This window comes from Mobula birostris, chromosome 4 (genome assembly GCF_030028105.1).
Source record: "Mobula birostris isolate sMobBir1 chromosome 4, sMobBir1.hap1, whole genome shotgun sequence".
Taxonomy (NCBI): Eukaryota; Metazoa; Chordata; class Chondrichthyes; order Myliobatiformes; family Myliobatidae; genus Mobula; species Mobula birostris.
In genome coordinates this window covers 58,806,828-58,829,167 of record NC_092373.1, presented here as the reverse complement: position 1 = coordinate 58,829,167, position 22,340 = coordinate 58,806,828, and the positions used below count along the sequence as shown (strand labels likewise).

The 22,340-nt window shown below is 40.4% G+C and overlaps 1 protein-coding gene across 6 annotated transcripts in view; it reads right to left on the bottom strand.

The window, feature by feature from the left end:
• LOC140196352 (cholinesterase-like) overlaps positions 1-22,301 on the bottom strand; it is a 67,534-nt gene extending 45,233 nt beyond the window's left edge. For 4 of the 6 annotated variants that reach the window (XM_072255403.1, XM_072255405.1, XM_072255404.1 and 1 more), the window contains exons 1-2: positions 22,181-22,301; positions 80-201 (exon numbers count right to left, since the gene is read on the bottom strand). The gene's annotated coding sequence lies outside the window, so the exon portion shown is untranslated. The remainder of the gene's footprint in view (positions 1-79; positions 202-22,180) is intronic. The other 2 variants (XM_072255402.1, XM_072255407.1) reach the window with 2 other exon arrangements.
• Positions 22,302-22,340: the final 39 nt, after the last annotated feature.

Here is a 22,340-nt window from a genome sequence, read left to right as displayed (position 1 = left end):
AGAAAATTAACAAGCTGAAAATGTACAGTGCAGAAATGCTAATGGTTAACTGTTTTTCCTACCAGGATATTCTACCTACCAGGATGTTTTTCTCATTAAGGTATAAATTGCAGGATTATCTCAAGCAGGTGCAAAGAAATCTAGCCTCAGTGACTAGGCCACTTCATTTCCACAAAGATGTTCAGTGGATCCCCCTTAATTCTGTAGATTAGAAACACATTACTGCAATAGTTTGTTCAAGCAACACCACTGAACAGTTTTATTTCATGTTCCAACAATGACTAAACAAAATTGTCTTTCAACCAAATATTAGATGAGTAAACACATTGAACTCTCAGCACAAGTCTGTCGACTGGCCACCCATTACATCACTCTTATCTGAACACCTGCCAATCTGTTCACAATCTTGGCATCATACTTCACTGAAACAAGCTGTGAACGAATTCCCATTTCATAATGATCACCAAAGCCATCTGTTTCAGCTCAGCCAGTTTTGAAACCATCAAGCCTAATGATACTAACCTCAATGATTACCTGATTGGCCTCCATAAATCTAAAATACACATGCTGGCATCCAAAATGACCATCATCATCCTTAAGTACTTTATCCTACTCAGAAATACCTTGATTTTATATAATTTTATTTCCATTCTACAATGTTTCTATTACCTTGCCCTCTTTGTAATGGAGTCTTATGTACAGTCCAAGATATCTCAATAAAGAAAAGCAGAAGGGCCCACATGTCACTCTCACCCTAACCCCCACTATTTGGTGGAGTGGATATGTGGGTTGTTTGGGACACTCTGTGCTCCTCCTATTAACTTTATTAAGCCACAATGTGATCTACTTGAGACTAAAAAGCTTATGGACTAGAGTTTTCCATGAGTGACTGATAATGTTTTTCCTAGGAAGTTTTGAGAATACCTTCACGTATTATCTCTCTCCTCCTTAAGATCTGGTGACTTCAGTCAGGATGGAATGAAGAACCCGCCTTGTAAATCTAGCGTCAGGATTATGTAAGAAGCAACTCGCTCGTCACGTTTATTTGTAGTAATTGCAGCCTGGATCCTGGGCTCAACAGCCTGGGATAGGAATCTGGCATTAGCTCACTCACCCTGTCAGCAGATTTGGAAGATTTTGCAGAAGTGATGCTGATGAGTATCTCTGTAGTTCTTTGAAATGCATGCAGTAGATAGAGAGTCTTAGAAACATACATGTGCATTTGGATCACCAAGTACTGGCACTGACATTTCAGTCTCAGTTTCCCATTAACACTGTAGTACTGGATTCTATCCTGAGGATATTGTTTTGAATATTCTTCATGATTTCTCCACAATATTGGGCAGAACATTTAGATACAGAGCTTTGTAATTGATAATATTAACAATTTTTCCCACCCAGGAGATATCAGGATCAATAGCAAAGTGAACCTTTCTTTTCCCTACCTAACTGCCCTTCAACCAAGTAACTTAATAAATCTTTTCAGGTCTTACAGTACTTCATTAGTTTTATGGACAAAATTATGTATATTAACTTTCAAATAATCCAGTTTAATTCCCCAGTTGCTCTGGTGAGATTTGAACTCAAGTTTTCAGAGCTTGGTTTCAGGCCCTTTGTACAGCCCACCGTGCTAATCCTCCTCCCCGCAGTTTCTTAATCCTACATGGATTATTAATTGTTGTTCCCTTTTTTTTTACATAGTCTTCCATCTGTAGTGGAGAATCTGGAGGATATATCTGAAATACCCCAAACACAAATATTTTAAAATGAACGTCCAGATTGAGGTCTATTTGCCATACAGGAGGCAATTCACTTGAATTAAAAACAAGGCATCAGGACTAATTTTGCCATGCCATGGAATTCACAATTGGCTTCTTGAACTGCTTTACCCAATTAACAGTTCCAAATGATGTATTTTATTTATAATATCACTTGATCTTATCAAACCTTCCACACAGTAGTTAATGAAAAGGCTTCATAAATGCAAACCTTGACAGAACTAGCACCCACCTTCGGTTTGCTAATCAAAAAAACACTCACTTACTTGAGGTTAATCATTTATAAAGTAGGTTTTCAACAACTGACAGACTTTTAATTCTCATTATATAGTTCTTTCATTTTTAATCCTTCAATTAGTGGAGACATCAAGACCTTCACATTGTTCACATGTGTCATCCACAATTTCAATGAGGTAGTGACTAAACAAGTTGTTAACTCAGGAACAATATCTCCCACAGTCTTAACTACTCTGTGGCGAAAAGCATCAAGTACAGCAGGTTTAAATGCTTTCAGTTTAACCAATACAAACCTCTTACATTTCACAAACCTCTTATAAAGTACAATTTAAAAAAATTGGAAGTACTATAAATATTACCCTTCTTCACTCTCCATTGGCTCGGAGGAAATTAATGGATAAGGCAAACTAAACTTGGCACCAAAGTAAAAGAGAATCACAATGCATGGATTATTTTGTGCCCATTGCTGTAGGTGAAGAAACTTGCTTATATCTAGCATAACCATGCTGTTTAGTAGCCAGATGCCTGAAAAGTAAAGGACAACTTCAATAAAAGCAAAACGATTCTGGCTGCATTGGATGCTTGGAGGTATTCTGGAAATGATTCCAAATGTAGAGCCATCAACAATGGCACTATATCGGATGGGTGCAATTAAGGCCTTGGTGGTGGTATCAGAAAAAGATGCGATCTATAGGAGACCCTGTAGATCAGTTTTTCTTAAACTTTTTGCCCTGGAGGAAACCTTGAAATAATTCTTAGGTTTCAGGGAACCCGCTGCATAAAAATTATTAAATCTATAGCTCCCGGTACGTGAGTGCGATCAGTAAGTTGCAGATATAATAATCCAAAAATAGTTGTCAATGCTCTTTTGAGTAGAGAATGAATTTTTAGCCAACCTTTCTTGAAAAAACAGGTAGTTCAGCCAAGCTTTACCTTTCTTGAAATTAATCTCTTCCTTTCCCTTTCATAAATTTTAAAAATTCAGAAGACAAACATTATAAATTTCTGTTCAATAACTGGCTTAAGCCAAAATGAGATTTCATTTTTCTAAAGGTAGGCTCAGTAGATTTAATTTAAATAAAGGTTGCAAATTGATTTTAATTAATGCTACTTACAACATGAAAATTTATTGACAATGTTAAATAGTAACATTACTAAAAACCATAAGCCAAAGCAATATGAATAAAAATATAGCTATAAGACACAATTTTATACAAGGCCTTGAAAAAAAACATTTTCTATCTTTGATCAGACTCAAAGATAGGCCTAGCATGTGAAACCTGTGCTTGTTTTTTTTTGCTGCAAAAATGCTCACCTCTGGGCCGAACTTAAGATAACCACACATGCATTTCATCTTCAACTGAAATGAAATGAGACAATCTCTATCCTTGCTCTTGATGCTTGTTAAAGAAAAAGCTTGCTTACACATGTAAGAAGTTGAAAATTGCAGCAACATTTTCATTGCTTTCCTATGAATTTCAGCATACTCTTCTTTCACAGAAATTCAGAACATCAAGTGAATCTCATCTTGATGTTCACAAAGTTTGCAGTTCACTAAGTTCTTCCTCTTCTTTCAAAGAGAAGTTCTCAGGCTGAGCAGAAGATTCAAAGAAAGGGTCCATCACCCAGTCATACACCTGTGTTGAAAGGGAGGAAAAATATTGTAGAATTTTGTTCTGCAACTCTTTCAGTGGTTTTCAGTAAGACTCGAGACTCTCTGGTCCTTCCTCACTCTCAAGCCCAAGAAACAGAGGAACCATTTCAAGATTTCTTTTTGCAAAATGATTTTTCCAAAGATTCAGTTTCTTTTTAAATCCAAGAAGTTTGTCATTTGAAGTCAGAACGTTTTCTCCAGGGCCTTGCAGGGACTTGTTCAGCTGGTTCATATGATGAAAAATGACTGCTAAGTAGGCTAGTTTCTGTAGCCATTCGTCATCTTCAATCGACTCAGCAAAATCTGGCCTATTCAGAAGTACTCCTACAATCATTTTCAGCTCAAATACCCTGCTGAGAACTTTTCCTCTGCTAAGCTACTGCTAAGACAGATGCCAACAGTTTCTCCAAGACAGACTTTATGAAGGCAAAACATTAAAAATATCTTGGCCTTTGCTCATTTTGGGCAGCTCTTTACAAAAGTTTTCTTAAATTCCACCATCATTCACAAATCTTAAAAATGCTACAACATGACATTTACTGGTGAAATATGTTGACATTAACCCTGGATAGAGAAGCTGTTGTTTTTCAGAATCAGATCAATTATCACTGGCACGTGACATGAAATTTGTTTCACGTCACATGCAGCAACAGTTCAATGCAATACGTAATCTAGCAGAGAGAAAAAAAGTAAACAAGTAAATCAATTACGTATATTAAATAGATTTCAAAAAACGTGCAAAAACAGAAATACTATATTAAAAAAAGTGAGGGAGTGTCCAAGGGTTCAATGTCTATTTAGGAATCGGATGGCAGAGGAGTAGAAGCTGTTCCTGAATCACTGAGTGTGTGCTTTCAGGCTTCTGTACCTCCTACTTGATGGTAACAGTGAGAAACGGGCATGCCTTGGGTGCCAGAGGTCCTTAATAATGGACACTGCCTTTCTGAGACACCACTCCCTAAAGATGTTCTGGGTACTTTGTAGGCTAGTACCCAAGAAAGAGTGACTAGATTTATAACCTTCTGCAGCTTCTTTCAGTCCTGTGCAGTAGCCCCTCCATACCAGACATTGATGCAGCCTGTCAGAATGCTCTCCACGGTACAAATATAGAAGTTTTTGAGTGTATTTGTTGACATGACAAATCTCTTCAAACTCCTAATAAAGTATAGCTGTTGTCTTGCCTTGTTTATAACTACATCGATAAGCTGGGACCAGGTTAGATCCTCAGAGATCTTGACACCCAGGAACTTGAAGCTGCTCACTTTCTCCACTTCTGATCCCTCTATCAGGATTGGTATGTGCTCCTTCATCTTACCTTTCCTGAAGACCACAATCAACTCTTTCGTCTTACTGACGTTGAGTGCCAGGTTGTTGCTGCGGCGCCACTCCACTAGTTGGCCTATCCCCCTCTTGAATGCCCTCTCGTCACCACCTGAGATTCTACCAACAATGGTTGTATCGTCAGCAAATTTATAGATGGTATTTGAGCTATGCCTAGCCACAGTCATGTGTATATAGGGAGTAGAGCAGTGGGCTAAGCACACATCTCTGAGGTGCGCCAGTGTTGATTGTCGGTGAGGAGGTTATGTTATCACCAATCTGCAGAGATTGTGGCCTTCCAGTTAGGAAGTTGAGGATCCAATTGCAGAGGGGGGTACAGAGGCCCAGGTCCTCAATCAAGATTGTGGGAACGATGGTATTAAATCCTGAGCTATAGTTAATGAACAGCATCATGACATAGGTGTCTGTGTTGTCCAGGTGGTCTAAAGCCGTGTGGAGATCAATTGAGATTGCATCTGCCATTGACCTAATGTGGTGATAGGCAAACTGTAATGGGTCCAAGTCCTTGCTGAGGCAGGAGCTCAGTCTAGTCCTGACCAACCTCAAAGCATTTCATCACTGTCGATGTGAGTGCTACCGGGCGACAGTCATTAAGGCAGTCCACATTATTCTTCTTAGGCACTGGTATATTTGTTGCCATTTTGAAGCAAGTGGGAACTTATGCCCATTGCAATGAGAGGTTGAAAATATCCTTGAATACTCCTGCTAGTTGGTGGGCAGTAGTTGTGTTCTCTATTTCAAAGTGGGCATAGAAGGCACTGGGTTCATCTGGTAGTGAAGCATTGCTGCCATTCATGCTACTGGGTTTCACTTTGTAGGAAGTAACGTCTTGCAGACCCTACCAGAGATGCCGTGCATCCAATGTCGCCTCCAACCTCGTTCGAAATTGTCTCTTCGCCCTTGAAATAGCCCTCCACAAATCATACCTGGTTTTCTGGTACAGGCCTGGGCTGACAGACTTGAATGCCACAGATCTAGGCTTCAGCAGATGACGTATCTCCTGGTTCATCCACGGTTCTTGGTTTTGGAATGTACAATAAGTCTTTGTGGGCACACACTCATCCACACAGGTAACAACTGCAGTATACTCATCCAGATTCGAAGATGAATCCCTGAATAAGTCCAGTCCACTGATTCAAAGCAGCCCTGTAAGAGCTCTTGTGCTTCCCTTGTCCATACCTTCTTGGTCCTCACTGCTGGTGCTGCAGTCTTCAATCTCTGCCTATACACAGGGAGTAGAAGTTCAGCTAGGTGAACAGACTTCGCAAAGTGAGGGCAAGCAGTCTTGATGGTGGTGTAGCAATGGTCTAGTGTGTTGTTTCCTCTGGTATTGAAAGTGATCTGCTTCATGATTTTTTCAGGCTGGCCTTGTTAAAATCTCCAAAATATGGTGAAGTTGTTAAAGTGTGCTGTTTTGTGCATGTTGATCCCATTGTTCAGATCATCTAAAACCTGCTTGACGTTGACCTGAGGTGAAATGCAAACTACTACCAAAATGACTCCAGAGAACTCCCATGGCAGGTAAAAATGATGGCACTTTACTGCTAGATATTCCAGATCTGGTGAGCAGAACTGGGACAGCACTGATATACTCGTGCACCAAGAAGAGTTGATCATGAGGCATTCTCCTCCACCTCTGCTTTTGAGAGACAAATCTCAAGGTATACAATTTATACATTCTTTGATAATAAATGTACTCTGAAAATTTGAAATACATGACTTGAGTCATAGGATTTAGCAAGCTTCATTAGTTTGAAATAGGCACACTTAACATGGATTCAAAGAATGACTTGTTTTTTTAATTCATACAAACATCTGGACACAATTTATGCTATGCTTTAAATGACTACCTTAATTTTTTAAAAACACTCGAATATTTTTTCCCCCATAAGTACTTCCAGAACTAGATGCTCATAAAATTGTGAATACCATTCTAAAATAGCTACTTGACACTGAAAAGTCTAAGAACCATTGGAAACAATCGAAAGTTGATGTTTCACACTAATGTGGCAATCAAACAGAGTTGTACGCTCCATAAACTGCTACATGACGGCTGAAGTTACTAATGTTAGTGTTAGTTACTTCTTGTTCTATTATCCTGTTGTCAGATAATGATTTCCTTGCACTGCAAACCACAATTTAAACTCTGTTTAAAAAAGCTGCAGTATTTTGTTACCATTCTCTCTTGGGTAGTATCTATATTTGCAGCATCTGGATTCTCTTGGTTCTCATTATTTCACAGACAATTTTTGTTTCCATCCTTTTCCTCCTACTCTGTGACTTAAAACACTAGTCACCGTTCTGATTAAGCCTCAATAATTTGAGAGGCCAAGTTTGCTTCTCTCTCAACTTGCTGAGTATTTTGACATTTTGTGTTTAAGATCATGGCTGAACTAAATGCACATCTTAAAACAAAACGAGGCTGTTAAAGAACATCATTTTCAGTCTGCTTTTTACCGTGTCAATGACAAACCTATTTTGGATTTGAAGTAGGGCACCTCATTTAATTGCAAGTTCTGCAGACAAACTTCTATAGAAGCACACAACAGGAATTCTGCAGATGCTGGAAATTCAAGCAACACACGTCAAAGTTTCTGGTGAACGCAGCAGGCCAGGCAGCATCTCTAGGAAGAGGTACAGTCAACGTTTCAGGCCGAGACCCTTCGTCAGGACTAACTGAAGAAAGAGTTAGTAAGAGATTTGAAAGTGGGAGGGGGAGGGGGAGGGGGAGGGGGAGGGGGAGATCCAAAACGATAGGAGAAGACAGGAGGGGGAGGGATGGAGCCAAGAGCTGGACAGGCAATTGGTAAAGGGGATATGAGAGAATCATGGGACAGGAGGTCCGGGGAGAAGGAAAAGTGGGGGGGGGGTGAAGAACCCAGAGGATGGGCAAGGGGTATAGTCAGAGGGACAGAGGGAGAAAAAGGAGAGTGAGAGAAAGAATGTGTGTACAAAAATAAATAACGGATGGGGTACGAGGGGGAGGTGAGGCATTAGCGGAAGTTAGAGAAGTCAATGTTCATGCTATTAGGTTGGAGGCTACCCAGACGGAATATAAGGTATTGTTCCACCAACCTGAGTGTGGCTTCATCTTTACAGTAGAGGAGGCCGTGGATAGACATGTCAGAATGGGAATGGGATGTGGAATTAAAATGTGTGGCCACTGGGAGATCCTGCTTTCTCTGGCGGACAGCGTGCAGTGGAGCACAGTGGAGAGTATCCTAACTGGATGCAACATGGCCTAGTACGGAAACACCAATGCCCAGGAATGGAGAAGCCTACAAAACTTGGTAGATACAATTCAGTCCATCACAGGCAAAGTCTTCCCGACCATTGACACACTTAATTGGAATGCTACAAGAATAAACAACCAACGACTGCCACCCCCCCCCCCCCCACACACATTCGAGGCCATACAGTCATCTTGCTACTACCATCAAGGAGGTGATTTGGAAGTCTTAGGGCCCATACCACTAGGTTCTGTAACTGTTATCACCCTACGACAATCAGGCTCCTGACCCAGCATGGATAACTTCACTCCACCTCAATTCTGAACTAATTCTACAATCCAAAGACTCACTTTCAAGGATTTTGCAGCTCAACATATTTTTATTTGCATTATTTGTCTTCTTTTGCACATTGTTTGTTCGTCTGTTTTTTTTTACTTTCGGCGTATTGCGAACTTTTTTAAAACTTCTTTATTTTTCTGTAAAATGACTGCAAGAAATGAATTTCAATAGTATTATATATTTTAATAGTAAATGTTACTCTGGCTTTGAAGTTAATCATGTGAGAAATCTGAATTAAGGCCTCTTTTAAACATTAATGAGGACTACTAACAGAACTAATGCCGGCTGGTGTAGTCGCATCCACACCAGACTGCAAGTGGTCCTGGGTTTAAATCCAGCTGGCTCCTTACACATTTTCCATTCAAGTTAGGTTGAGGGTCAAGCTTACAACTCAACCTTGCAAAAAACAGACAAAAATGCCAAACAATAACGGCAAGGTTGTCCCGATGCACCTTAAGGCATGGAAAGGAACAACAACTAACACAACTGCATTCCTGGGTATTATGACAAAAATATTGGAATTTGGTAAATAAAATGGCATGTTGGACTGTTTTTGCCATGTGAATCCACAGTTCTACAATACAGCAGATTCTGGTTTATTGGGCCACCGGTTATTCAGGGTAGCCACTCATTTGGGAAAAATGGTAAAGAACAAAAACAAAAACAAATGTTTGTTCCATTTGTTTATTTGGGACACCGTGCCACTAAATTGGGACAGAAAACTATTCTTGAACAGTTTCTAAGTAGTGTCAGATGCTTGTACTTTTGTGTAGCCTTTAGTGCTTAGAGAGAACAATTTTTAAGTAGTGTAAATTGCATGCTAGTGTTCAATACACAGTGAGTTTTGCCACTGATAGTTGACGAGACAATTCAGAACTAGGTTGCTCACCATGGTTTCAAGCATTTAGGCTTGCAGATGCCAGAGACGGACAGAGAAGTAATTAAACAATTTCACTACTTCTACAAGTTAGGAAGTATAAGGAATTTGAAGGTATTTATGATTATCTTGAACAGGGGTCCCCAACCTTTTTTGCACTGCGGACCGGTTTCATATTGACGATATTCTTGCGCACCGGCCGACCCGGAGTTGGGGGGTAGGGTTGCCAACGGACAAGAGTAGCAGTCAAATACGTTGTTTACCCCGAGAGACTACAATGACCATGAAGCCTTGCACGGGCACCAGTGCGCATGCGTGTACCTGCCCACTTTTTCTACAAATCGTTTTTGGTGATTCTGTACTGGGGGGGGGGGGGGTGTTAATCACAACGGGAATATCGGTGATAAGTGGCTAATACACTCAATTTCATTTCTAAAAGGGTTTATCTAATGAATTTAATATTAAACACACAGTGCATATTTTCCTCACATGTATATAGCGATAAGTCAGTTATCAGGAGATGACAGGGGAGCTTGAAGTAAGTGTTGAATGAACTTCCAGTAGAAGTGGCAGAAGCAGGTTCGATATTATTATTTAAATAAAAATTGGATAGGTATATGGACAGGAAAATAATGGAGGGTTATGGGCTGAGTGCAGGTCGGTGGGACTAGGTGAGAGTAGCGATCAGCACAGGTTGAAAGGGCAGAGATTGCCTGTTTCTGTGCTGTAATTGTTATATGGTTATATAAGTAAGTCAATCGCATCGTAACATTTTAAGTAACGTTTATATATTAAACACACAGCGCATATTTTCCCGGTATGAACATATAAAATCATTGCAACACACCAATATCGCTGAATCAGTGGGAGCCCTGGGCATGTTTCCCTGCAACAACATGGTCCTATCGAGGGGTGATGGGACACAGTGATACTCGAAGCGGGTTCCTTATGTCCAGTCTATTAGGCAATTTGGTTTTCGTTGCATTCATTGCAGAGATATGTTGGAAATGGAAGCAATGTTTTCAGTGCTTTCGTGGCTATCTCAGGATATTCAGCCTTGACTTTGATCCAGAATGCCGGCAGAGATGTTATGTCAAACATACTTTTCAGCCCGCTGTCATTTGCAAGCTCGAGGAGTTGTTCTTCTTCCCGCGCTGACATGGATGATGCGCGTGTATTGACCTCGCATGCGTAATAGCTCAAAAGTGGGCATGACAAGGAATGAGGAAAGGTGCAGCTGACTCCTATTGCCAAATCATATTGTTTCCTCGCGGCCCAGTCAATCAAAGAACATGGCAACATATATTCCTCCATTGATAACCATCAGGAATTAATACAGTTATATAGAACTACAGTAATATTAATAGTGCTCGAACTTGTTCTATATTTCAATTAACTACATAACTTATTACTCAGTTGAGTGGTAATTGGTCTTTTTTTAATACAAACCCCATTTCCAGAAAAGTTGGGATATTTTCCAAAATGCAATAAAAACAAAAATCTGTGATATGTTAATTCACGTAAATCTTTATTTAACTGACCAAAGTACAAAGAAAAGATTTTCAATAGTTTTACTGACCAACTTAATTCTATTTTGTAAACATACACAAACTTAGAATTTGATGGCTGCAACACACTCAACAAAAGTTGGGACAGAGGCACGTTTACCATTGTGTTATATCACTTTTCCTTTTAATAACACTTTTTAATCATTTTGGAACTGAGGATACTAATTGTAGTAGATTTGCAATTGGAAATTTTGTCCATTCTTGCTTGATATAAGACTTCAGCTGCTCAACAGTCCGTGATCTCGGTTGTCTGATTCTCCTCTTCATGATGCACCATACATTTTCAATAGGAGATAGATCTGGACTGGCAGCAGGCCAGTCAAGCACACGCACTCTGTGTCTACAAAGCCACGCTGTTATAGCCCGTGCAGAATGTGGTCTGGCATTGTCCTGCTGAAATAAGCATGGACGTCCCGGGAAGAGACGTTGTCTTGATGGCAACATATGTCTCTCTAAAATCCTAATATACACCTCAGAGTCAACGGTACCTTCACATACATGCAACTCACCCATGCTGTGGGCACTGATGCACCCCCATACCATCACAGATGCTGGCTTTTGCACCTTTCGCTGATAACAATCTGGATGGTCGTTTTCATCTTTGGCACGGAGAACTCGACGTCCGTTTTTTCTGAAAACTAGCTGAAATGAGGACTCATCTGACCACAGCCTTTCAGTCCACCTGAGATGAGCTCGGACCCAGAGAACTCACCAGCGTTTCTGCATAGAGTTGATGTATGGCTTCCTCCTTGCGTAATACAGTTTCAAGTTGCATTTCTGGATGCAGCAACGGACTGCGTTGAGTGACAATGGTTTTCCAAAGTACTCCCAAGCCCAGGTGGCTATATTTGTCACAGTAGCATGATGGTTTCTTAGGCAGTGCTGTCTGAGAGCTCGAAGATCATGCGCAATCAACAGTGGTTTCCGACCTTGCCCTTTACGCACTGAGATGTCTCTGAATTCTCTGAATCTTTTCACAATATTATGTACTGTAGGTGTTGAAAGACCTAGATTCTCTGCAATCTTGTGTTGAGAGATGTTCCTTTTGAAATGACTAACAATTCTCTCATGAATTTTGGCACAAAGGAGTGAGCCACAACCCATCCTTGTTTGCAAAGACTGAGCCTTTGATGGACGCTACTTTTATACTGTACCCAGTCATGATACCTCACCTGCTACCAATTAGCCTGCTTAATGTGGAGTCTTCCAAACCGGTGTTACTTGAATATTTTGTGCACTTTTCAATACTATTTTAACTCCGTCCCAACTTTTGTTGAGTGTGTTGCAGCCATCAAATTCTAAATTTGTGTATATTTACAAAATACAATTAAGTTGGTCAGTAAAACTATTGAAAATCTTTTCTTTGTACTTTTGTCAGTTAAATAAAGGTTCACGTGAGTTAACATATCACAGATTTTTGTTTTTATTGCATTTTGGAAAATATCCCAACTTTTCTGGAAATGAGGTTTGTATAACTTTTTGACTATTTCCATGAAAATTCGGCTAATTGGGGCAGCCACTTAACTGGCCCCAAAATGTTCTGGTCCCAATGTGTCCCAATTAACCAAAATCCACTTTTAAAATTCATACATTTACCAAATATCATAAAGTAAAATCACTGATGTGTTTATAAATAAATATAAAGGCGGGAGGAGAAGATGGCGGCGCGCCTGCGTGGGCACAGCCCTCCGGTGAAAAATGATATTGTATCTGTTAAATAGGGGCCGTGGACAATTCCAATTTGATGGAGAATGGACGTAAAAGCACAGAGGAACATCTGGAGAAATTTCTGAAATGCCTGTTCGCTGCTGTCGTTACTGTGTGGTCAGGAATCTTTCGGAGTGTAGGCCTCAAAATCCCCAGCCTTGCCTGCTTTTGGCGACCGAGAAGGAGGTCGAATCGTTCGGACAGAGGTGGCGCTCAGTAATCAGTGTCGGAGAGCTGATCAGAGCTCGAAGTTGTCGGATGACTCAGAGTCGGATTGTTGTCAGCATGGCAGGGAGAGTTTTTCTTCCTTCTTCCGTCTGCTTGAGATGTGAGACATTTGAGAAACTTTGAACTTTACTCTGCTCATGGACTTCTTCATCAAGTTATGGTATTATTGCACTGTTGTAACTATATGTTATAATTATGTGGTTTTGTCAGCTTTTTCCAGTCTTGGTCTGTCCTGTGTTTTCTGATATCACACCGGAGGAAATAATGTATCGTTTCTTAATGCATGCATTACTAAATGACAATAAAAGAGGACTACGTGTCTTCATACCTAATCTAATCTAATATATAGTTTCCATTTTGAAATATTTAAGACTATAACAGAATTGTCCAATCTACAGAATACTATACATTCTAAGAATTTAATTCTTAAATTATCATGCAAGTATTATCCATACCATAAGACATAGCAGAATTAGGCCATTTGACCCATCGAGTCTGCTCCACTATTCAATAATTGTTGATACTTTCTTCCCCTCCTCAGCCCCACTCCCTGGCCTTCTCCTCATAACCTTTGATACCATGTCCAGTCAAGAGCCTATCAAGCTCTGCCTTAAATATACCCAATGATCTGGCCTCCACAGCTGCCTGTGGCAATAAATTCCAGCTAAGGAAATTTCTTCGCATCTGTTTTAAAATGACGCCCCTCCATCCTGAGGCTGTGCCGTCTTGTCCTAGACCACCTCCCCCCAAAACCCCGCCATGAGCAACATCTCTTCCACATCTACTCTGTCTAGGCCTTTCAACATTTAGAAACCATAGAAATACTACAGCACAGAATCAAGCCTCCTGGTCCTTCTTGGCTGTGCTGAGCCATTTTCTGCCCAGTCCCACTGACCTGCACACAGACCATATCCCTCCATACACCTCCCATCCATGTATCTGTCCAATTTATTCTTAAATGTTAAAAAAGAACCCGCATTTACCACCTCATCTGGCAGCTCATTCCACACTCCCACCACTCTCTGTGTGAAGAAGTCCCCCCTAATGTTTCCTTTAAAAATGTTCTCTTTAAATTTCTCCCCCCTCAACCTTAACCCATGTCCTCTGGTTTTTTTCTCCCCTTGCCTCAGTGGAAAAAGCCAGCTTGCATTCACTCTATCTATACCCATCATAATTTTATATACCTCTATCAAATCTCCCCTCATTCTTCTACGCTCCAGGGAATAAAGTCCTAACCTATTCAACCTTTCACTGTAACTGAGTTTCTCAAGTCCCGGCAACATCCTTGTAAACCTTCTCTGCACTCTTTCAACCTTATTAATATCCTTCCTGTAATTTGGTGACCAAAACTGAACAGAATACTCAGATTCGGCCTCACCAATGCCTTATACAACCTCATCATAATATTCCAACTCTTATACTCAATACTTTGATTAATAAAGGCCAATGTACCAAAAGCTCTCTTTACGACCCTATCTATCTGTGACGCCACTTTTAGGGAATTTGTATCTGTATTTCCAGATCCCTCTGTTCTACTGCACTCCTCAGTGCCTTAGCATTTACCCTGTATGTTCTAGTTTGGTTTGTCCTTCCAAAGTGCAATACCTCACACTTGTCTGTATTAAACTCCATCTGCCATTTTTCAGCCCATTTTCCAGCTGGTCTAAGTCCCCTTGCAAGCTTTGAAAACCTTCCTCACTGTCCACTACACCACCAATCTTTGTATCATCAGCAAATCTGCTGATCCAATTTACCACATTATCATTCAGATCATTGATATAGATGACAAATAACAATGGACCCAGCACTGATCCCTGTGGCACACCACTAGTCACAGGCCTCCACTCTGAGAAGCAATCCTCTACTACCACTCTTTGGCTTCTTCCATTGAGCCAATGTCTAATCCAATTTACCACCTCTCCATGTATACCTAGCGACTGAATTTTCCTAACTAACCTCCCATGCAGAACCTTGTCAAAGGCCTTACTGAAGTTCATGTAGACAACATCCATTGCCTTCCCTTCATCCACTTTCCTGGTAACCTCCTCGAAAAACTCCAATAGATTGGTCAAACGTGATCTACCATGCACAAAGACATGTTGACTCTCCCTAATAAGTCCCTGTCTATCCAAATGCTTGTAGATTCTGTCTCTTAGTACTCCCTCCAATAACTTACCCACTACCGACGTCAAACTTACCGGCCTATAATATCCCGAATTACTTTTCCATCCTTTTTTAAACAACGGAACAACATGAGCCATTCTCCAATCCTCTGGCACCTTACCCGTAGACACCGACATTTTAAATATATCTGCCAGGGCCCCTGCAATTTCAACACTAGTCTCCTTCAAGGTCTGAGGGAATACCCTGTCAGGTCCTGGGGATTTATCCACTTTAATTTGCCTCAAGATAGCAAGCACCTCCTCCTTTTCAGTCTGTACAGTTTCCATAATCTCACTATTTGTTTCCCTTAATTCCATAGACTTCATGCCAGTTTCCCTAGTAAATACAAACGCAAAAAACTCAGTTAAGATCTCCCTCATTTCTTTCGGTTCCGCACATAGCCGACCACTCTGATCTTCGAGAGGACCAATTTTATCCCTTACAATCCTTTTACTCATAATACAGGTTTCCCCTGCCATCCAAAGGTAGGGCGTTCCTATGAAACGGTTCATAAGCCGAAATGTCGTAAAGTGAAGAAGCAATTACCATTTATTTATATGGGAAAATTTTGTGAGCGCTCGCAGACCCAGAAGTAACCTACCAAATCATGCCAAATAACACATAAAACCTAAAATAACAGTAACATATAGTAAAAGCAGGAATGATATGATAAATACATATAAAGCCTATATAAAGTAGAAATACTTTTCCACAATCATTACTGAACTGTTCTCCGTAGCGAAAATCTCACGCAAGCACTGTTGGCAGAAACACTCTCCAGTAACCTTTAAGCTATGAAGCTGCCAAATCATACCAAATAACATGTAAAAATACACAGCCTATATAAAGTAGAAATAATGTATGTACAGTGTAGTATCACTTACTGGATTCAGGAAGACAGCGCCGAGCACACTGATGATGGTGTGTTAGACTGAGTCCTCGCAGTTTGGAGTGGTGCAGTGGCCCCCCACTCTCCGGTCCACCGAGCGATACATTGCCGTGAAGCAGGCAGGGGTCCAGCGGTAGCCGGGACGCACCCTGCACATCTTTAAGAAAAAAGCCAAAATAAACATGCTAATTAATTAGGTGCCACCCGACACGTAATTGTCGGCCAAGATCAGAGGTGATTGCTGATTGCACCTAATTAATTAGCATGTTTATTTCGGCTTTTTTCTTAAAGACATGCTGTGCGCCTCCCGGCTACTGCTGCATTCTCAGCAAATCGGTATCTGTCCGTGGCCTGGGGGTTGAGGTGGTGGGACACTGGGGTGTCATCTCATCGTCGTCTGTTTCCATTAAAGCAGGCAGCTCATCTTCTCCTATGACTGCCCGCCTTGATGTCGAACGTCGAGGTTCGTCGTTTGCTGTGGCTGATGTAGAAAGCTTGCTTGACTGCTGAGCCTCGCACATTTTTCTATCATACAGTTCTTTGTAAGGACTCAAACCATCCTGCAAATATCCCCTAAACCTACGTACCCTTTCAAAATTAAAGTTGTGCTTTATCATTGCAGCGAAAATCTCACGCAGTTGCTTCACATTCATTTCATTAATGAATTCAGTTTTGATTGTTATCCATTCCTCTTCCAATTGCATCAGCTCTTCTTCTATCAGTTCTTGGTCATGGGATGCCAAAACCTCTTCAACATCATCTTTGTCAGCTTCCACAAGCCAAACTCACTTTGACCTTACTTCGTTTACCACGATCAAAACACTTAATTATGTCTAGTTTTACGCTAAGTGTGACACCCTGCTGCCTTTTATCGCGCACTAATTTTTTTCGTAACAGTGAAAACACCTTCTGTTAGCGAAAACAGGGTACTAATGTAGGTCTTTCATAACAGTGAGGTTTTGTAAAGTGAACGTTTGAAAAGCGGGGGACACCTGTATACCTGTAAAAGCTGTTTGGATTAGCCTTCACTTTGACTGCCAAGGCAACCTCAGTCTCCTTTTAGCTCTCCTGATTTCCTTCTTAAGTATTTTCTTGCACTTTTTATACTCCTCAAGCACCTTATTTACTCCCTGTTTCCTATACATGTCATACAACTCTCTCTTCTTATCAGAGTTGCAATATCCCTTGAGAACCAATGTTCCTTATTCCTATTCACCTTGCCTTTAATCCTGACAGGAACATACAAGCTCTGCACTCTCAAAATTTCTCCTTTGAAGGCTTCCCACTTACTGATCACATCCTTTCCAGAGAACAACCTGTCTCAATCCACGCTTTTTAGATCCTTTCTCATTTCTTCAGATTTGGCCTTCTTCCAGTTCAGAACCTCAACCCTAGGACCAGATCTATCCTTGTCCATGATCAAGTTTAAACTAATGGTGTTATGATCACTGGAACCAAAGTTTTCACTGAACGGTTTCAATGAGATTGCCCCTCATCCTTCTAAATTCCAGTGGATACAGACTCAGAACCATCAAGTGTTCCTCATATAACTCTTCCATTCACAGAATCATCCTCATGAACCTCCTCCAGACCCTCTCCAATGTCAGCACAACTTTTCTTAGATAAGGATCCCAGAAATTTTCACAATACTCAAGGTGAGGATTCACCAGTGCCTTATAAAGCCTCACCTGCTCTTGTATTCTAGACCTCTTGAAATGAATGCCTATCATTGACTCTACCTGCAAGTTAACCTTTAGAGTGTTCTGCACAAAGACTCCCAAGTCCCTTTGCATCTCAGATTTTCTCCCCATTTAGAAAATAATCTGCATATTTATTTCTTCCACCAAAGTGCATGATCATGCATTTTCCAACATTGTATTTCACTTGCCATTTTCTTGCCCATTCTCCTAATCTGTCTTCAGCCTACCTGTTTCCTCAATACTATCGCCCCCTCCACCAGTCTTCATATTATGTACAAACTTGGCAAGAAACTTTCCTGGTAAGCAGCCTCATGTATGTCGCCTTGTCAGAGGCCTTCTGAAAGTCCAAATATACAACATCCACTACATCTCTTTTATCCATCCTACTTGTAATCTCTTCAAAGAAACCAACAGGTTCATCAGGCAAGATTTTCCCTGAAGGAAACCATGCTGACTTTGTCCCATCTTGCCCTGTGTCACCAACAACTCCATAACCTCATCCTTAACAATTTACTCCAACATCTTCCCAACCACTGAGGTCAGGCTAACTCATTTATAATTCCTTTCCACTGCCTTCCTCCTTTCATAGTCATAGTCATACTTTATTGATGCCGGGGGAAATTGGTTTTCGTTAAAGTTTCACCATAAATAATTAAATAGTAATATGTAACTTATGCCAGGAAATAAATCCAGGACCAGCCTTCTTAGAGTGGAGTGACATTTGAAATTTTTCAGTCCTCTGGCACCATGCTAGAGTCCAATGATATTTGAAAGATTATTACTAATGCCTTCATAATCTCTACCTCTGCCCGTTTCAGAACTCGAGAGTTCAGTTCATCTGGTCTGGGTGACTTATGTATCCTTAGGTCTTTCAGCTTTTTGAGCACCTTCTCCTTCTCTTCCTTCAACATTTGGTACACTGCTGGTGTCTTCCACAGTGAAGACTGATGCAAAATACCTGTTCAATTCATCTGCCATCACCTTGTCCCCTGTTATTATTTCTCTAGCCTCATTTTCTAACGGTGCTAAATCCACTCTCATCTCTCTTATTTTTAGCTCTCATCTCTCTTTTATCAGCCTCTAGTACCTCCTTGGGTAACCATTCCTTATGTAATAAGTATTATGAATTGACAGGCAATTTGCCAACATATTGCTTGTTGAACAAAGCCTTATAAGAGTTCCATCTAACATATGTTCAGTGCACTATATTCAGCAAATAACTGTAAAGTAATCAAGATCTCTGAACTAGTCAAAGAAAAATAGAATTGAAAAAGTGCTTATGTGGAAATTCTGATCCACAGATGCTGCCTGACCTGTTGAAAATTTTTGGCATCCTAATATTATTAAAAAAGCACAACTACAGACTAGTCATGTGTAGGGACCTACAAGACAGCAAGTTGGAACTTTAGATTACTGCAAAAGGTCATCAAAAGTAAAATAGAGCAGGTGTTGGAAATCTAATAAACCAGAAATTGCTGGAAATGCATGGCATGCCACAGAACATTACAGCAGATGTCTCCTAATGTGGTTCATGGCTTGCAAAGTATATCCAGCACCATTTCATTTCAAAATATAACTTCTGAAAAATCAAGGGTGGAAAACTATCAACATCTCAGAATTTACACAAAGATAACATCTCAGAATTTACACAAAGATAATGTAATTTAATATAATTCCTTCAACATAATACAGTTTCAAAATAACAATTATCACTTTATAGGTTGGCAAGGATGCTGCAATTTATTAATGTCCAAAGGTAACAAGGTCATCAATATTTTAGACATTCATTGTAAAATATTATAATACATTTAAATTGGAATTTACAATTCATGGAACTAACTTGCATTACTGAAAGTTTAGTAAGACAAATACAAACAATTCATGGTAAGTACGGCAAAAATCTTAACACTTTGCCCAGAACCACAAGTGCTCTGTAACTGCTATGATGTTTTTATTAATTTTAATACAAAATAATTTAATGTGTTATTAAATTTCATCATGCACAAATTAATATTTTAGTTTTATGTACAGCCTAATTGTACATAATGGACATAGTGTACTGTGAGTTATCTTATGTATTTACATTTAATTTTTAAAATTATTTTTGTGTTCTTTACCTTTTGTGGGTTTTACCGTGCTAAATCGGATCCAGAGCAACAATTACTCCATTCTCCTTACACTTGTGTAGAGAAAATTACATTGAACAAGCTTGAATCTTAATGAGTAATACTAATACAAGTCAGGCTAATCTTTGAAATTGCTGCCAGAACCACAACCCCTTGTTAGTGGAAACTGATAATAAAGCCTGCCAACCTTTCCCGTTAGAAGTGTCGTTCTTGTGGGTTGCCATTGGAGTTTTATTTATACTTAAAAACTCAAATCTTTTTGCATGTGCATGGTGCACACTTCATTATAACTCACATACAATGGCATGCAAGTTTGGGCACCCCTGGTCAAAATTTCAGTTACTGTGAATAGCTAAGCGAGTAAAAGATGACCTGATTTCCAAAAGGCATAAAGTTAAAGATGACACATTTCTTTAATATTTCAAGCAAGATTACTTTTTTATTTCCATCTTTTACAGTTTCAAAATAACAAAAAAGGGAAAGGGCCTGAAGCAAATTTTGGGCACCCTGCATAGTCAGTAACGCCCCCTTTGGGAAGTAGCACAGCTTGTAAACGCTTTCTGTAGCCAGCTAAGAGTCTTTTAATTCTTGTTTGGGGGATTTTCACCCATTCTTCCTTGCAAAAGGCTTCTAGTTCCATGAGACTCTTCGGACGTCTTGCATGCACTGCTCTTTTGAGGTCTATCCACAGATTTTCGATAATGTTTAAGTCGGGGGATTGTGAGGGCCGTGGCAAAACCTTCAGCTTGCACCTCTTGAGGTAGTCCATTGTGGATTTTGAGGTGTGTTTAGGTTCATTATCCTGTTGTAGAAGCCATCCTCTTTTCATCTTCAGCTTTTTTTTTAAACAGACAGTGTGATGTTTGCTTTCAGAATTTACTGGTATTTAATTGAATTCATTCTTTTCTCTACCAGTGAAATGTTCCCCGTGCCACTGGCTGCAACAGGAGCCCAAAGCATGATCGATCCACCCCCATGCTTAACAGTTGGAGAGGTGTTCCTTTCATAAAATTCTGCACCCTTTTTTCTCCAAACATACCTTTGCTCATTGCAGTCAAAAAGTTCGATTTTAACTTCATCAGTCCACAGGACTTGTTTCCAAAATGCATGAGGCTTGTTTAGATATTCCTTTGCAAACTTCTGATGCTGAATTTTGTGGTGAGAGCACAGGAAAGGTTTTTTTCTGATGACTCTTTCATGAAGGCCTTCTTTGAGCAGGTATCACTGCAGAGTAGAACAGTGCACCACCACTCCAGAGTCTGCTAAATCTTCCTGAAGGTCTTCTGCAGGCAAACAGGGTTTTGATTTGCCTTTCTAGCAATCCTATGAGCAGTTCTCTCGGACAGTTTTCTTGGTCTTCCAGACCTCAACTTGACTTCCACCATTCCTGTTAACTGCCATTTCTTAATTACATTACGAACTGAAGAAACGGCTACCTGAAAACGCTTTGCTATCTTCTTATAGCCTTCTCTTGTTTTGTGGGCATCATTTATTTTAATTTTCAGAGTGCTAGGCAGCTGCTTAGAGGAGCCCATGGCTGCTGATTGTTGGGACAAGGTTTGAGGAGTCAGGGTATTTATAAAGCTTTGAAATTTGCATCACCTGGCCTTTCCTAATGATGACTGTGAACAAGCCATAGCCCTAACAAGCTAATTAAGGCCAGAGGCCTTGGTAAAAGTTATCTGAGAGCTCAATTCTCTTGGGGTGCCCAAAGTTTTGCATGGTGCTCCTTCCCTTTTTTCCCCCACTCTAAAATTGTCCAAGACAAAAATAACACACTAAACTTGCTTAAATGTTGGAAAGAATGTTTCATCTTTAACTTTGACTTTTGGAGCTCAGTTCATCTTCTACTCACTTAACTATTCACAGTAACAGAAATTTTGACCGGGGTGGCCAAACTTTTGCGTGCCACTGTATACCCACCTACAAGAACTGGCTTCAGTCAAGATACCACAACTTGTTTAAGACAAGCAAATGGACTAAGTTTACACCATTTCTTCCAAGTTTCACTTCACTCTTGTTGGCAATAAACGGAACTTCAGAAAGACCGGGAGGATAAGTGCCCGATTCACTTAATATACCGAGTAGAATGAGAAGAATCAGTTTCTTTACTTATGTACTGAACTCCAAAGTGAAGCACACCGGCTTTTACCCTTTGTTTTGCCAGCAGTCCTTACAAATGTGATGTGACGTTTTCAATTATAAAAACGTTCACGCACCAGCCCAGCAGATGACCAGTGTGCCCATAGTAGGAACAACCAAGTGCAGACCTCCCCCAGCCCCGAATTTTCAGTTTCTAGCGCCCGAGCGAACCGCGACTAAATTGACGAGGGCAATACCTACCTGCGCTACTCACCAACACCTCCCCCTCGCGTGATTTTGCTCAGCCAGAGACCTGTACGAGGTACTGTACTACAATTCACTCACCAGCCGGGCTACACTACCTGCTCGCCCCCGACATGAGTCAGGCAGTGCGCGTTCCCACCTCCCTGTGCCCGCGCCG